We start from the raw sequence: 18219 nt of genomic DNA, 5'->3' as shown, positions 1-18219 counted from the left end.
CGTGTCAAAACCGTCTGGGGCCAGTGAGACTATAGCATTCTCAATTGCGGTATCTCGAAGGCAGTGGGGAGGGGGAGAATATGGTATAATTTTTTTTTTTAAATTGATTTAGAGGCAACTTTGACAATTTTCTTGGTTTAGAGGCAACTTTAACAATTTTTCTTGATTAAGAGGTAATTTTGACAGTTTTTACAAGAATATACTAAAAGTACACATAATAAATATCCGAATTAATAATGGCATTTCAAATGTGTTCCAATTATGTATTATAGGTACGAACCGGTGACCGGATAAATCATCAAAATGATAATAATTATTTTTTATGGTAAACTTATGTTTAAGACAAGATTTTTTATGCATAGCACAAAGGGTAACAATTATTTTTATAAGCAATAATTATTAGCTTGAAACACTCATCCACATTGAAAAATCTCCTGATAAAAGATACATGACGCCAACGGGACTTGAACCGTGTCCTTTCGATTGCCGGTCTTATAAAAATAATTGTTACCCTTTGTGCTATGCATAAAAAATCTTGTCTTTAACATTAGTTTACCATAAAAAATAATAATTAATATTCGATAAGTTCAAGTATCTTCACCAAAAAATGTAAACAATTTGTCTCGACGCCATCTAGTGAGAGAGTTAGCACTTACAATGCCTTTCTCATATAAAATAAAGTTGGTTGTTTTCAGGTGAAAAAATGTAATAAGCAGTAATTGTTCAATGAAACACTAGTATATATTGAATTATTTCGCGGATAAGAGATAAGCCGCCATAGCTCAGTGGTCAGAGCTGTCGACTGGCAATCGAAAGGACACGGGTTCAAGTCCCGTTGGCGTTATGTATCTTTTATCAGGAGATTTTTCAATGTGGATGACTGTTTCAGGCTTAAAATTATTGCTTATAAAAATAATTGTTTTCAAAATGATAATTCATCACATCTTTAAAAAGTTATATAAAGTCATGGAAAGTGATCAAACAAAAAAATTATTAACTGGGTTATGTAGGTTAGGTTAGGTTTAAATTTTTTTTCATCGTTTCTAATGACCTTATATCATTTTTTAAAGGTGTGTTGAATTGTCACTGTGTTGAGTTATCATGGAACTGTACGAACCGTATCAAATTTTTTCTAATAAACAATATACAGTATTAATCTCAGGTAAGTTTGGTACTGCACATTATCGTCCTGTACACAATATAATTAAATAATAATGAATGTACATTCTAACGCAACATCGCGTTCATTGGTTCAAATGCATTGTACATATAGTTTTGTATTGGTGATCGACGAACCGGTGGACGTAATCTGTTGACATAAGTTGATAATAGTTTGTCTAGTCTACAGTTAGTAATAAAATAAAGCATTGTAGAATTACGTCATATATTTGTAAAGCGCCCTTGAGGTGATTTTTTTACAAAAACGGCGCCATACAAATCATCAAAATATTATTATTTTTAGGGTGATGAGAAAGTATCTGGCTATTTAGATCTGGTCACCAAACACGTCTAAAACCATTTCAGACAACGTTTTTCACACGGGAACGTGCCGTAAATGCACTGTATTATATTTAATGAATAATTTGCGAAATATCATAAATTGATTAAATAAAATTTACATGCCCCGACGAGATTTGAACCGGCGACTTTTGATTTGCTAGTCGAGAGTCTTACCTCCCGACCACAGAAGAGGCTGTCTGAAGAATAATTGTTTGATTTTGTATTTTGGACTCAAAACTTAAGTTTTGTACGAAAAAGATCGCGCAGCTGCTGTCATATTCTTTCAAATGACAAAAAGAACCTATGTTTATTTTGTCTGGATATCTGATATACTAGCTACCCCGACCAGCGCAGAAGGGTTGGTCCCTTGTACGGGTGGAAGTGCGGTAAAGGAAAAGGTTTTAAGTCCCTCTAGCACACACCACTCGAGATAATGCCACAAGGGTCCTCGACTCGAATCATAAGGGTTCCCTTGACACTATTTTCATCCCAAAGGATAAAATCTTTGAGAGTAGAAAATTTATTTTTTTAATTTTTATAATATTATTTAGCTGATTTTATATAGTTATCTCTTTTAACGTGCTAGAAACCCTGGACTGTTGCTGTCACTTTCACCGTGCAAGACACCCTGGACTGTTGCTGTCACTTTCACAGTGCTAGACACCCTGGACTGTTGTTGTCACTTTCACCGTGCTAGACACCCTGGACTGTTGCTGTTACTTTCACCGTGCTAGACACCCTGGACTGTTGCTGTTACTTTCACCGTGCTAGACACCCTGGACTGTTGCTGTTACTTTCACCGTGCTAGACACCCTGGACTGTTGCTGTTACTTTCACCGTGCTAGACACCCTGGACTGTTGCTGTTACTTTCACCGTGCTAGACACCCTGGACTGTTGCTGTTACTTTCACCGTGCTAGACACCCTGGGCTGTTGCTGTTACTTTCACCGTGCTAGACACCCTGGACTGTTTCTGTTACTTTCACCGTGCTAGACACCCTGGACTGTTGCTGTTACTTTCACCGTTCTAGACACCCTGGACTGTTGCTGTCACTTTCCCCGTATTAGATCCCCTGGACTGTTGCTTTATCTTTCACCGTGCTAGACCCCCAGGACTGTTGCTGTTACTTTCACCGTGCTAGACACCCTGGACTGTTGCTGTCACTTTCACCGTGTTAGATCCCCTGGACTGTTGCTTTATCTTTCACCGTGCTAGACCCCCAGGACTTTGTCACTTTCACCGTGCTAGACACCCTGGACTGTTGCTGTCACTTTCACCATGTTAGATCCCCTGGACTGTTGCTTTATCTTTCACCGTGCTAGACCCCCAGGACTATTGCTGTCACTTTCACCGTGCTAGACATCCTGGACTGTTGCTGTCACTTTCACTTTGTTAGATCCCCTGGACTGTTGCTGTCACTTTCACTTTGTTAGATCCCCTGGACTGTTGCTTTATCTTTCACCGTGCTAGACACGCTGGACTGTTGCTGTTACTTTCACCGTGCTAGACACCCTGGACTGTTGCTGTTACTTTCACCGTGTTAGATCCCCTGGACTGTTGCTTTATCTTTCACCGTGCTAGACCCCCAGGACTGTTGCTCTCACTTTCACCGTGCTAGACCCCCAGGACTTTTGCTGTCACTTCCGCCGTGCTAGACACCCTGGACTGTTGCTGTTACTTTCACCGTGCTAGACACCCTGGACTGTTGCTGTTACTTTCACCGTGCTAGACACCCTGGACTGTTGCTGTTACTTTCACCGTGCTAGACACCCTGGACTGTTGCTATTACTTTCACCGTGCTAGACACCCTGGACTGTTGCTGTTACTTTCACCGTGCCAGACACCCTGGACTGTTGCTGTTACTTTCACCGTGCTAGACACCCTGGACTGTTGCTGTTACTTTCACCGTGCTAGACACCCTGGACTGTTGCTGTCACTTTCACCGTGTTAGATCCCCTGGACTGTTGCTGTTACTTTCACCGTGCTAGACACGCTGGACTGTTGCTGTTACTTTCACCGTGCTAGACCCCCAGGACTATTGCTGTCACTTTCACCGTGCTAGACACCCTGGACTGTTGCTGTCACTTTCACTTTGTTAGATCCCCTGGACTGTTGCTTTATCTTTCACCGTGCTAGACACCCTGGACTGTTGCTGTCACTTTCACAGTGCTAGACACCCTGGACTGTTGTTGTAAATTTCACCGTGCTAGACACCCTGGACTGTTGCTGTTACTTTCACCGTGCTAGACACCCAGGACTGTTGCTGTTACTTTCACCGTGCTAGACATCCTGGACTGTTGCTGTTACTTTCACCGTGCTAGACCCCCAGAACTTTTGCTGTCACTTTCACCGTGCTAGACACCCTGGACTGTTGTTGTTACTTTCACCGTGCTAGACACCCTGGACTGTTGCTGTTACTTTCACCGTGCTAGACACCCTGGACTGTTGCTGTTACTTTCACCGTGCTAGACACCCTGGACTGTTGCTATTACTTTCACCGTGCTAGACACCCTGGATTGTTGCTGTTACTTTCACCGTGCTAGACACCCTGGACTGTTGCTGATACTTTCACCGTGTTAGATCCCCTGGACTGTTGCTTTATCTTTCACCGTGCTAGACCCCCAGGACTGTTGCTGTCACTTTCACCGTGCTAGACACCCTGGACTGTTGCTGTCACTTTCACCGTGCTAGACACCCTGGACTGTTGCTGTCACTTTCACCGTGTTAGATCCCCTGGACTGTTGCTGTTACTTTCACCGTGCTAGACACCCTGGACTGTTGCTGTTACTTTCACCGTGCTAGACACCCTGGACTGTTGCTGTCACTTTCACCGTGTTAGATCCCCTGGACTGTTGCTGTTACTTTCACCGTGCTAGACACGCTGGACTGATGCTGTTACTTTCACCGTGCTAGACACCCTGGACTGTTGCTGTTACTTTCACCGTGCTAGACACCCTGGACTGTTGCTGTCACTCTCACCGTGTTAGATCCCCTGGACTTTTGCTTTATCTTTCACCGTGCTAGACCCCCTGGACTATTGCTGTCACTTTCACCGTGCTAGACACCCTGGACTGTTGCTGTTACTTTCACCGTGCTAGACACCCTGGACTGTTGCTGTCACTTTCACCGTGTTAGATCCCCTGGACTGTTGCTGTTACTTTCACCGTGCTAGACACCCTGGACTGTTGCTGTTACTTTCACCGTGCTAGACACCCTGGACTGTTGCTGTCACTTTCACCGTGTTAGATCCCCTGGACTGTTGCTTTATCTTTCACCGTGCTTGACCCCCAGGACTGTTGCTGTCACTTTCACCGTGCTAGACCCCCAGGACTTTTGCTGTCACTTTCACCGTGCTAGACACCCTGGACTGTTGCTGTTACTTTCACCGTGCTAGACACCCTGGACTGTTGCTGTTACTTTCACCGTGCTAGACACCCTGGACTGTTGCTGTTACTTTCACCGTGCTAGACACCCTGGACTGTTGCTATTACTTTCACCGTGCTAGACACCCTGGACTGTTGCTGTTACTTTCACCGTGCCAGACACCCTGGACTGTTGCTGTTACTTTCACCGTGCTAGACACCCTGGACTGTTGCTGTTACTTTCACCGTGCCAGACACCCTGGACTGTTGCTGTCACTTTCACCGTGTTAGATCCCCTGGACTGTTGCTGTTACTTTCACCGTGCTAGACACGCTGGACTGTTGCTGTTACTTTCACCGTGCTAGACACCCTGGACTGTTGCTGTTACTTTCACCGTGTTAGACACCCTGGACTGTTGCTGCTACTTTCACCGTGCTAGACACCCTGGACTGTTGCTGTCACTTTCACCATGTTAGATCCCCTGGACTGTTGCTTTATCTTTCACCGTGCTAGACCCCCAGGACTTTTGCTGTCACTTTCACCGTGCTAGACACCCTGGACTTTTGCTGTCACTTTCACCGTACCAGACCCCCTAGACTGTTTCTGTCGCTTTCACCGTGCTAGACCCCCTCGACTGTTGCTGTCACTTTCATCGTGCTAGATCCTTTGGACTGTTGTTGTCTTTTTCACCGTGCTTGACCATCTGGATTGTTCTTGTCACTTTTACCGTGCTAGACCTCCTGGACTGATGCTGAAACTTACTTTTAGACCCTCTGGACTTTTGCTGTCTTTTTCACCGTGCTTGACCCCCTGGACCGTTGCTGTCTTTTTCAACGTGCTAGACCCCCTGGACTGTTTCTGTCTCTTTCACCGTGTTGGACCCCCTGGACTATTTTTGTCACTTTCACTGTACTAGACCCCTTGGATTGTTGCTGTTACTTTCACCGTGCTAGACCCCGTGGATTGTTGCTGTCATTGTCGCTGTTACCCCTCGGCCCTCCCCCCTATTATAATTTTTTATAGACCCCTATATTAGAAGAATATATTACGTGGCTGTAGATTTTGTTTTTTAATACGTTATCAAATTTGAATACTGAACGTCCGTTGATGGCGTTCAAAGAAGGCAATTTTAAGGATTATTTTTCCCCTAACTCCGATGAGAAGTAAATAATAAAATAAAATAAAACTCAGAATATATATTCGTCACCTGTGACAGGTAAAAACATGCTTTTCATGCAAAACAGCGCAATCTGTTAAAAAGACTTGCTTTTTTAAAAATATAACGCCATTGTTGGACGTAAAATCAATACGCGCTATTGTTTCTCTATCTGCACAGAGGTACTGGCACAGCAACGCGTGGCGGGGTACAGCTATTACCCTTGTACCTTAGCTAGCTAGTAAAATAAAAATATATTGGCACTGTTACCAAAATACGTTTGTATGAACAAAACGTTGCCCACGTTTCCTCTTAACCGCTTGACTTCGGAGTCCGTCATTATGTATCGCACGCCAATGCTAATATAGTTGATCCCCGGATTAGGAAAAGAACCCAGGCTTTGTTGTAGCAAGTAGGGCAATAAAGGATTAACCAATTACTCCACGGTTCAAATAAGACCGACTACACTAATAAATAAAGTTCTTACGCTAGGCACAAAGGGGTCAAATTAGTCAAATACTGAACAGGTTGTGCAAACTGAAAACTGTTATAGACAATTGGGCCCTTATGTGGATTGGGCAGATTAATTAAAATTATGCGACATACATCCAAAATCGTTTTATAATCTCAACCACAGATAACAGTACAGTATCTATGGTGACGGCCAGTAACGCGTTCTCATTACAAATCAGCCATTATTCAATTGAAACATACGGTTTGCGATCGGCACTTGGTACAGGTAGAAAAATGAATATTACTGATTTATTTATTTAAGTTTTTAATCCAGCAGCACTAGGAGGGTAGTGCAATCCCAGTCTGCCATATTTTAATCCAGCAGCACTAGGAGGGTAGTGCAATCCCAGTCTGTCATATTTTAATCCAGCAGCTCTAGGAGGGTAGTGCAATCCCAGTCTGCCATATTTTAATCCAGCAGCACTAGGAGGGTAGTGCAATCCCAGTCTGCCATATTTTAATCCAGCAGCACTAGGAGGGTAGTGCAATCCCAGTATGTATTTTTTTAATTCATCTACATCACGGGTGTGACTGAGATAACAAGATACGCTTACTCGCTTACACTATACGACGAACACGGAATACTATATGAGGCGACCTACTGCTATAAGGTTATCCTTATTATAATGGCGCTGAAAATCTTCGGGAAACAATTGAAATAATAGGATTTTTGTAATAATTAAGTAATTTGTGTGTATTTAGTTAGAGCTAGTACACGAGTTTATAAGACTCATAGCAGTTTAGTACTAAAACTACGAAATTCAAAACACTACAATTGTCTTACTTTTGGCTTTAACTTTGAGATTTCTACAGCGCGTTTTTACAGGGTAAAATGGGGGTAAAATGTACACACTTCGGAAGGTGATCTTAAATGTTAGCACAAATAAAAAAAATATATTACTTTTTAGAAATTGCAAGGTCTTCAGGTACAAGTTGATTGTTTGTGTGGAGAAAATAATATTCTTCTATGGAAAAATGTTTTGTATGGAAAAAACAACGGAATTTCGAAAAAGTTATTGTCTTTTTTCACTTTTACATTCATATAGAATCACCTCCCGAAAATTGTGCACTTTACCCCCAGACAATATCGATTAAACACATAAAACTTGTTGTCTGTTAATTGATTCAGCTTAATTAGTATTAGGTATAAATTTATTTGACAATGTGTATACACAGAAAAAAAATTATTCTGTTACAAAAATGATAGTATGCCAATTTCCTAAAAAACATTATTTATTTAACGTAGGTGGTACAATTTTGATGACAGACAATTTTGAAACATGATAAAGAAATAATAAAATTACATTAAAAAAATAATATATGCAAGAAACAAAAATAAAAAGAACAAAAACATAAATTAAAAAATAAATCGATTTGACAGGTTTACAAAAATACAACTTCCATTTAGGAATAAATAAATCTTTTACGTAATCCACAAAATTCGTAAAGTTAATATTATATATATCGACATCACCTAAGTATTGGTTTCCCACAATTGTGAAACCGTTGTATTGGGGAGTTATGTGTGTTGCAGTGAAATAGTGTATTTTGTCGTTATTGTAGGTATTCGTAAGTTTATGAGTTTAACAGTCGAATTTAGAGTTTAGAATGTTTAATAAAAAAGTTAAGTCGTTTATTTTACGCCTGTCTTCCAATGTATGTATTTTTAGAGTATTTAATAAGAAATGATATTGTAAGGGGGTATTTCACTATGTCGGGCTAAATATCTGACTAGCTATCCGTTGGCTGGCTTTAAAGATCAGAATAACTTCGTTATTCAACGGCGACCGTTTCACCATTGTTTCGAGCTTCCGGATAGATAACACTCGAAATAGTCTGGCAACATCGCAAAATGTTTGCAGTTACTCCATCTACTGCCACGGCTGTCATGCGTCACAGTCCGCACACCGCGAAGTGTGCATTTTTTTGGTTATGTTATGTTGATTATCAGGTCATTTTAGATAGATTCGTGTCGAATTAATACATTGTTTCTTATTTTGAACACAATCAAATAATTCAGGATGGATCATACAAGCATTCAAATTCATTCAACAAAATTCGACTCACTTCTCAGCTGTTAAACTCGGAATGTTTTGACGCCATCTTTGATTTGAGGAATAGCGCCTAACGTGAAGTTCGAGCACTGATTAGTCAAATCGAACTTTAACCCGAGCGTCAGCGTTATTCAGATATAGTGGAAACGAAAAAATGACTAATCAGCGGATTAGTGCTTAGTCAGAACATAATCAGAGATAGTGAAATACCCCCTCAGTCTTCTAGTGGGATATTTAATATAAAATTTATAAAACGTAGAAGTTTTTTTGTATTCGCTCAATGTTGTTAATGTGAATTTTGTAAGAGGGAGACCAAACTACTGAGTTGTATTCAATTATGCTTCTAACTAGAGATATGTATAACAGTTTAATGGCTTGTATGGAATTAAAGTTTTTAGTTGTTTTTAATATGAAGCATAGTGTTTTCATACCTTTGTTTGCAATTTGGTGGATATGATTGGCGAAACTTAGTTTTTCATCCAAAATAATTCCGAGATCTCTCATTTCCGTGACTCTTTCTAAAGATGTTTTTATTTATTTTTTATTTATTTATTCAAAAACAGTTTTTAAAGTAAAAAACATACTCTGCACATCTCACTAGGGCATTCCTGTATCAAGATATGCATTCCTGTATTATTAATTAAATATTCAAATATAACTGGATTTTTATTTCTGAAGAAAGTCAAGGTTTTGCATTTGTCTACATTTAATTTCGTACGCACCAATCATTATACTTATTCATATTTGGCAATGATTTACATCAGTTATTTTTTTGTATGGCTTGATGTAATAAAATATTAGTCATTCAGAATATATCGAGAACTTTCCTAATTAATATCATAACAGACCTCAGTATTTGTATGAACACGTCTTGTTAGGAACTCTGAGAATTCATTCGTTAAAGCCCTGCAGTCCCGTTTTTAACAGGAAAATGAATAATTTGACCAGAATTTTAATAAAATTAACAGTACGTTTTCTCCGTGTATGCTCACTACAGTCAATTGAAATGTTTAACAGTCCATAAACCATCACTCACATTTTCACATAACTCTGGTTTACCGCACAAGATCTAAATTTACAATATAAGATTCGATATAACATGATACATGATATAAGAATTACGAAGAATTTTGATGTCAGCATTTTTTTTTTGATTTTAGGTGAAATAAATATGATGAGCGGACACGCCCACAACACGGTTCTACAGGTTTGTTGCTTCACTGCTCATTTGATTGAACTCTAAGTATTATCGTGGTGAGAGCCATGTGGCTAATATCGACGCTAAGCCAGGAGCGGTTGATGGAATTCAATGAAACAATATTTCCATATCTTTGAATGTGTTCGACTTAAAGTAGGAATTCTCAAACGTTGCTAGATACTATTGTGATTAATTTTTGATGTACTATGCCGTGTGGTGCCTACGTATTTAGATAACGTTTCGGACAGCATTACAGTATTCTTCATCGAGGACATCTAATTTCGAAAAACTCTGCGAAAGGGTAGAGACACATTACTCGCTACTTGCTTGGCCTATTCCAGCGAGATCTGACACAGGCATGAAGCCCGGGCATCGCCGGGTTAGGATTGTATTTATATTGATAAAATCCAATCCTAACTATTGCTAAAAATAATGGCTTCAAGGGTAGAGACATTGATAAAATAATTAATAATAACAAACACAAAAATAACCTTAAATTAATTTACCCAGCGACTAATAATAAGATGAATAATAAATTCGGTTGTTTAGAATTCATCGGACAGACATCTAATAAAATTGCCAAAGTCCTCAAAAAGTGTGGCTTAGATATTGCCTTCCGCACAAATAACAACTTAGGATCATCTCTTAAAAACTCAAAAAGTAAGGTACTCAAATTACAAAATAGTGGCATTTATAAACTCCAGTGTGACGAATGCAACGCTGTTTATGTTGGACAAACGGGCCGGTCCTTTAACACTAGGTTCAAAGAACATATAAGATCTATTAAAAATAATAATAAAATGCAATCTCAATTTGCCAAACATCTCCTAGATGAAAATCACTCACTTAATGATAATAATAAACCAACTCCGTTACACGTACAAAATAAAGGCCGTAAACTGAATAACGATGGACCTCGTGCCGAGAGACTTCAACATCTCGAGACTGACGGAGAAAATATGTGGCTGAAAATTAATTTAAATGGATTGAAAATATACACATGTATTGTTTACATTCCACCGGCATCACGTGTTGAAAGGTATACTAGCCTCTTTGAAAATATTATCTCAAATCACAAATTACTAAATAACAAAAAAATACTGCTAATTTCTACTCGTGTTTAAATTTCAAAAACACTACTTCTGAATTTTCGTATGTATTGGATTTGTTGCAAATGTCAAACAAAAACTTTGTGTTAAATTCGAAAGGACGTTTATTAGACTTAATTGTGAGTAACTTTGATTTGAATGTGTGCAAGTCTATTTCTTCGCTAGTTAGCGAAGATCCTTACCATCCATCACTGGATGTAGAGTTTCTATATATGAAAAAAAAATGTAAAAATGAACCAGTTAATGATAATAATAAATTTATGAGTAAAATGCACGGGTGGAAATTCGAAAATGGCAATTTCAAACAGATTTATAATCACTTACAATCGCACGATTGGCAACTTTTGATGAATTTTGATAACGTTAATTTAGCCGTAGACTATTTCTATTCTACTATTTATAATTACTTCGATATGTGCTTCAAAAGGAAACGCATTCCGAAGAATCAAAGAAAGTATCCTCAATGGTTTTCCAATGAAATTATTAGTGGTATAAAGCGAAAGTTCAGTCATTTTAGAAAATGGAAGAAAACTGGACTAGTAAGAGAACGTGAAATGTTTTGTTGTCTTAGAGCTAAAGTTAAACGCAGTATGCAATTGGCCCATACCAATTACATTAATATCATTGAAAAAAACATCAAATCTGATCCCAGGTCGTTCTGGAAATATGTCTCATCCAAAAGAAGTGATGGTGGGTTTGTCGACCATGTCACTTGGAATGGACAATCACACTCGGGAATTGATATTCCCGAAGCATTCGCGGACTATTTTAAATCGGTTTACAGTCAGCAAGTTACGGATTTAAGTTCATTTATACCGGGGAATTATACATCATCAGCAGCGCAGAATGTTGATATTCCTAACATCACAAAATCTGATATGTTAGCTGCAGTTAAAAAACTCAAAGCGAAAACGTCATTTGGACCTGATTTTATTCCGTCATTTTTATTAAAGGGTTGTATAGAGCCTTTATTAATACCCCTACTTTACATTTTTAATTTTTCACTTAGCACGGGAACATTTCCTAATTTATGGAAGATCTCTAAAGTTACACCACTGTATAAGGATGGGGATAAATATTTGGTCTCTAACTACAGACCAGTAGCGATCCTCTCCTCTCCGGCAAAATTGTTCGAACTAATAATTCATAAATATATCTACGCCCAAGTAGAACCTTATTTAATAGACGAACAACATGGTTTTAGATCTGGCAGATCGACTGTGTCAAATCTGATGGTCTTTACGGAATATGTATCTCAAGCTCTTGACGGTAACAACCAAGTTGACGTCTCATACAACGACTTCGCAAAGGCTTTTGATACCGTAGACCCGCTGATACTCTTAAATAAATTAGACCGTTTTGGATTCTCGGTAAAAGTTTTAAATTTATTTGTAAGCTATTTATCAAGTAGACAGCAATACGTAACGTATGGTATTTCTAACTCGTCGTACTTTCCCACAAACTCTGGGGTTCCTCAAGGGTCTAATCTTGGTCCTTTACTTTTTTTCCCTTTTTATTAATGACATTCATCATGTTATAAAGTTTGCGAAATTTTTGTTATTTGCAGATGACTTGAAGCTATTTTTAAGAATCCAGACCTTAGAAAACTGCGCACAGCTCCAGAGACACATAAATGCTATCGTGGTATGGAGTGAAATTAACAAATTAGGTTTTAATTTTAAGAAATGCGCCATAATTTGCTATACTAGAGCAAACACTGTGATTTATTTCAACTATAGGATGTCCCAATGTTCTCTTAAACATATTTCTGAACCGAAAGATTTGGGAATAACCTTTGACCCACACTTAACATTTCACGTTCATATTGTAACGATATGCAGCAGGGCTTTGAGAATGCTTGGATTTGTGCTATGTAACTCCAGGCATTTTTGTAACTCTGCCGTGGTTCGCTTGCTATATTTTAGCCTAGTACGTAGTATTTTGGAAAGTGGCTCAATAATATGGGGACCAGGAGATGCAACGTACACTTCTATGGTAGAGAAAGTACAAAAGAAGTTTCTACGTTATCTTTATCTTAGAGACTTCGGGTACTATCCCTATTTATACCCATCAGCCTTCCTTTCCGGAATGCTAGGTATCGATAGTCTTGTCAACAGGCGGAAAGCTGCGTTGCTGATGATGGCCTATAACTTGTTGAACGGTCACATCAACAATCCAGAAATTTTGAATAAAATTTTATTTTACGTCCCTGATAACTTCGCAAGAGCGCGTAGACACAAACCATTCATTCTTCCGAGATGTAGGACTAACTTACCATCAGCAATGCCTCTCGGAAGAATGATAGGCCTTCTAAACTCACTAGCCTCTGACATCGACATTTTCCACCTGAGCATTACTAAATTTAAATTGCTAATTAGGCAATTATGATTGTATAATGTATCTTTGTTAATGGATATTTTTATTCTGTAAATATACATGTAAAATATAAATAAATAAAAAATAAATAAATTAATAATTGATCGTACGCATTACTTCATATCGATATTTCTTTAGGTTATTACCAAAAATGTCAATGCTTTAAAATTTTGTACTATATTGTGCACATATACGAGGAATTGGGGAATTTTTCGAATGTTTGTTCTACACGAGGGTAGATAAAATAAATCACATTGTCTAACTATAATAAATCACATTTGTAACTAAGATCTTAGAGTTGAAATAAATCTTATACACGATTTTAAAAGTTAGTCATAACTAAGGACCTCATAAATTAGTTAACTCAAGTCTTAAAAAAATTTAGACTAAAAAAGACAAGACTCTAATAACTGGGGTTTGCTCGAAGCTCACTTACATACATTTTTTAAGCCGATCCGTACGGATTAAGTTATTTATATTTAAAATTAATAAAAACAGTACCTTACCATTACTTTCAAGATTTGGACAAAGACGTTACCAATACCATGCAATAAAAGCTTTCAACAGTTTAAAACTTGAAATTAAAATTGAGGAAAGTAAAAATAAATTCACACACAAAATTACAAAATGGATTAAAGAACAAAAAAGACAATATTACCAAAATTTCATAGCATAACATAAAAATAAAACCTACACGTAACACACAAAACCAATATAAACACACATCACTCACAAACACACAAGATTATTTTCAATGTACTATTTTTTTTTTAATTTTAAATATATTATTATGTATTTTTAATTTTAAATGTATAATTTTTCTCATTAAATGTATTATGTAGTTTATATTTCATGTTATAAAATGAAGGCCTCAGCACGGGCAAGCCACCCAGTGAGGCCTACATTACTGGAAAACTTGAATTGTAAAAAATATTGTACCTAATAAAAAAAAAAAAAATAAAAAAAATATATATATATTTTATGTAAAACGGTGCGATTGTATAAAACGTTTTCCGACTGTCAAATTAGCCGTAAGCACTAGATTTTATTTTTCTAGACTGTGAATAAGTAACTTCCCGAGGGATTTCTTTAGAAACATCAAAGATTTTAGTAATACGTTCATCAGAAAATATTAAAATAAACCTCACGGAAAGATCATTTTTTTAGGCCTGCTAGGGCAAATTCGACCGTAGGCGCGCTGAATATTGTTTTTAAACGTCTTCATCTCTTATGTCGTTAAGATTCCCACTTTTAGATATTTGTTAGGGCAAATTGAACCGTAGGTCTGTCCAATACACTAGGGCCGCTCGTCGCATATTTTTGTACATGACTTCTTCACTTACGTCATTTTCATAGATACCTGCAGATCAGATGTAGAAAGCGTCGTTGTCACTTTTCACTCGCAACGCATTTATCGGGTATAAGTTCGACCTTACACTGCAAAATCTTGGGTAGGTGTAACTTTTTGTGCCAACAAAAAAAAAAGGAGTTTTAAAAAAAGTTTTCCAACTTTTAAACTAATCATTTCCCGAAGTTACAGCACTTAATACGCGGACACCTTTAATATGGCAAAAAAAGAGTATTACCTTTCACCGGGGGTTCGTCACATCCTTTGGGAACCACTGCTCTAAAGGAAGTAGATATATGTGAAGCACAGACATAGGAATTAATAGACGAGAAGATAATGGCGAGGGGTAAAATCAACTGTTGAAGAACGAAGGGGGTAAGGCTGACTGTGATTCGTCAATAAATCAATCTGACAGTAAATAGGCATCTCGCAATATAATATCACCATTTAGTTCTTAAAAGTAAAATCTGCTTTTGAATGAATAGACATTTTTACATGGGAGCGCAAATTACTCGCCACGTTATGAACTAATTTGCGAAGTCCAAATTCGGCAAAGTAAGGCAGCTTCTTTTTTCAGAGTCGTAGTTAGTTTCAGAGTATTTAGTAAAGACACTTTTACAAATGTTTCATTATTTACTTACCCCAGTAAACAACGATGAGCACACTTGAGAATCGCTACATTGTGATGTGATAGTATATGTTTCTAAAACTGATCCATATAATACGGTGTGAATAAGCTTAAAATAAAGTAAAATAATGCTTACTTATGGAATGTAATACGACAATTGGGTTTATTCTCTTTTTCACATCTATTTTTACAAGTTTTCATATCACAAGTCAACATTTTGCAGTGTTATTTCGTAAAATGAACCGATGATGCCTCGACCATAGTTCGCACAAGAATGATGACGTCACGTTTTCAAATTTCACTTGAGGCCATACGCGAGCACAGCCGGCTCCAATGGAACCGGTATGGGGAGTGGGGATAATACGCTTTTAATCACTTAGGGCAGGTCTACTAATATTCATATGTCTATGATGTGAAGTGATTTTGTTTTCCTCAATGGAAGTGACTAACACACACATTGCGGTTATAATATTAATGCACATGGCATACTTGCCCATGAAATCAATTCAATACGATTTACATTTTTAAAATCACTGAATAATCCCTAGAAAGGTCAGACGTTATAATACAGGGTTTTCCAATAAGAGGTGTTATTTTGATATTCAATCGTAAAAGATCAATAGTTTCGTTGCTTATGTGGCACGTAGCGCCGTCTTGTTGAAAGCAAACCTTGTCCAGATCAATACCATCCAATTCCGGCCATAAAAAATCATTAATCATCTCTCGATAGCGATCCATTCACCGTAACTGTTGCTCCAGCCTCATTTTCGAAAAAGTAAGGTCTAATGACTCCGCCGGACCATAAACCGCACCAAACAGTCACACGTTGAGGATAGAGAGGCTTTTCAACAATAACTCTTAGGTTTTCCGAGCCCCAGATGCGACAATTTTGCTTGTTGACGAAGTCACCGAGGTGGAAATGGGCCTCATCACTCAAGATGATTTGCATTTGATTCACTGAAGAAAATTTCAATGATTTCAATGCATTGTTGAAGCGTGTATCGTTCCATTTTTATTAATAGCGTAGCTTGTCAAATGTTAAAAAATGACAGCTTCAAAAGTAACATCTACCGAAATAGCGGGCTATTCAAAATAACACCTCTTATTGGAAAAACCCTGTTTTAATTGACAGTTAAAAACCCTTTAGAAAACTTTAACAGTTGTTTTTGAAAATAACAGATGGCGCCACGACCGTTTACAACAATCCTAAACTGTGCAGTCAATAAGATAACAATGCTATCAGGTAATTGGATAATTTGTACACGGAGAAAAATGAATATAGCTAATTTATTAAAAATTTATTCAAAATATTGGTAATCTAGTTAAAAATGGGATTGCAGGCCGTTTCCTGATAAACTATTAGTAAATTCCTAACATATCGGAAAACGTGATCATGTAGCTTGATAATATACTATGACGAAATGGGGAAATTTTACGATTTGTGTTCCGACATCGTATAATACGTTCGTATTTTACTTAAAGTTTATTAGGAAACCTCTCAATTCATTCTTTATGGGCATGGAATCCAGTTTTTAACCGGATTACGAAGAATTTAAAGAGATTCTTAATAAATTAGCAATATTCTGATGATGCCTCCATCAGAATACACTCGTGTTTGAATTCCGATGAATGTTGTCAGTGCCCCTACATAGAACGCTCTACTCAGATGAAGTACCTCGGCCTCACCATTGATCCATATCTCAAATGGAATCTTCATACTCAAATAATTGCAAACAAAATAAGAAAAACCATCCACTTTTTCAGAATCATACGAAACTTTCTCGGCTTTCAACACCTGAAAATGATTTATTTTGCAGTCTGCCAATCTATTATTGAGTATGGTATTATAGCATGGGGAGGCGGCACTTCATATGCACTAGACCCAATCATAAAGGCTCAGAAAACAATTTTAAAAATAATTCTAAGGCTACCTATAATTACAGACTCGAATCTAATTTTTAATATTATGAATTTGTTTGATGTTCGGCAGCTATATGCAAAAACTATCCTAACTCATCTATACTCAAATATACATAATTACTACGTAAAAAGTTCAAATACACGATGTACTCGAAGCAACAACAAAACTTACTACAAATACCGATAACACATACTACGTTTGGTCAACGAAACTTTAAATACTTTGCGACAAGACTCTACAACATTCTTCCAGAAAGCATAAAACAGTGTGATTCACAAAAAAAATTTTCAAAGATAATGTAAAAATTTGGATCACCGGTGCATTCACCCAAATTCGCAGTTATTGAAGTCACCACATTATTGAGCGAATACATCTTAATACAAGTATAGATATGTTCAAAGGCATTAGGAACTAACACGAACAATTCTGCCTCAACACAGGCTACCCTAGTGAGGCGGTATTTGAGAAACCTCAACTGTACTTTTATTTTCTTCTTACCTTCACAATATTATGTTTGTATTAATAGTTCTTTATTTTTGTAAATTTTATAACCTTAAATATAAAAGTTACAAATCAATGTACACCATAATATGTATGTATAGTTGTAAAGTGTAAACTTTCCTAAATAAAGATATTATTATTATTATAAGTCTTTTTGTCTTAATTTTTGAGTAAATATATATATATATATATATATATATATATATATATATATATAAATATATATATATATATTGGCTCAAAAATTAAAATACTTCAACATTTGAAAACGTAATTCTGACCAATTTCAGCAGAAATAACTTCCGGCACGCTAGCCACGTCCTCAACACTCTTTTATGGGCGTATCTCTTCAGAGTTACTTTGGGGATGCTGTGTGGGGGGTCTTGTTGTGGAACAGAGAGGCCGGCAAATCATTCGACAACTGAGCTATTGAACCCAAGAACTAATACAGGGTTTTCCAATAAGACGGGTTATTTTGATATTCAATCGTAAAATATCAATGGTTTCGTTGCTTGTGTGGCACGTAGCGCCGTCTTGTTGAAAGTAAACGTTG

General features: G+C 37.3%; 1 non-coding gene across 1 annotated transcript; it reads left to right on the top strand.

The window, feature by feature from the left end:
- The first annotated feature begins 771 nt into the window (after positions 1 to 771).
- TRNAA-GGC (transfer RNA alanine (anticodon GGC)) lies at positions 772 to 844 on the top strand. Its single transcript has one exon. It is a non-coding gene; the product is annotated as a tRNA-Ala (tRNA).
- Positions 845 to 18219: the final 17375 nt, after the last annotated feature.

The sequence above is a fragment of the Hesperophylax consimilis genome, chromosome 20 (assembly GCF_061612785.1).
Source record: "Hesperophylax consimilis isolate HC1 chromosome 20, BYU_Hcon_1.0, whole genome shotgun sequence".
Taxonomy (NCBI): Eukaryota; Metazoa; Arthropoda; class Insecta; order Trichoptera; family Limnephilidae; genus Hesperophylax; species Hesperophylax consimilis.
The sequence above is the reverse complement of the archived record's forward strand: the minus strand, read 5'-3'. Positions and strand labels throughout refer to the sequence as shown.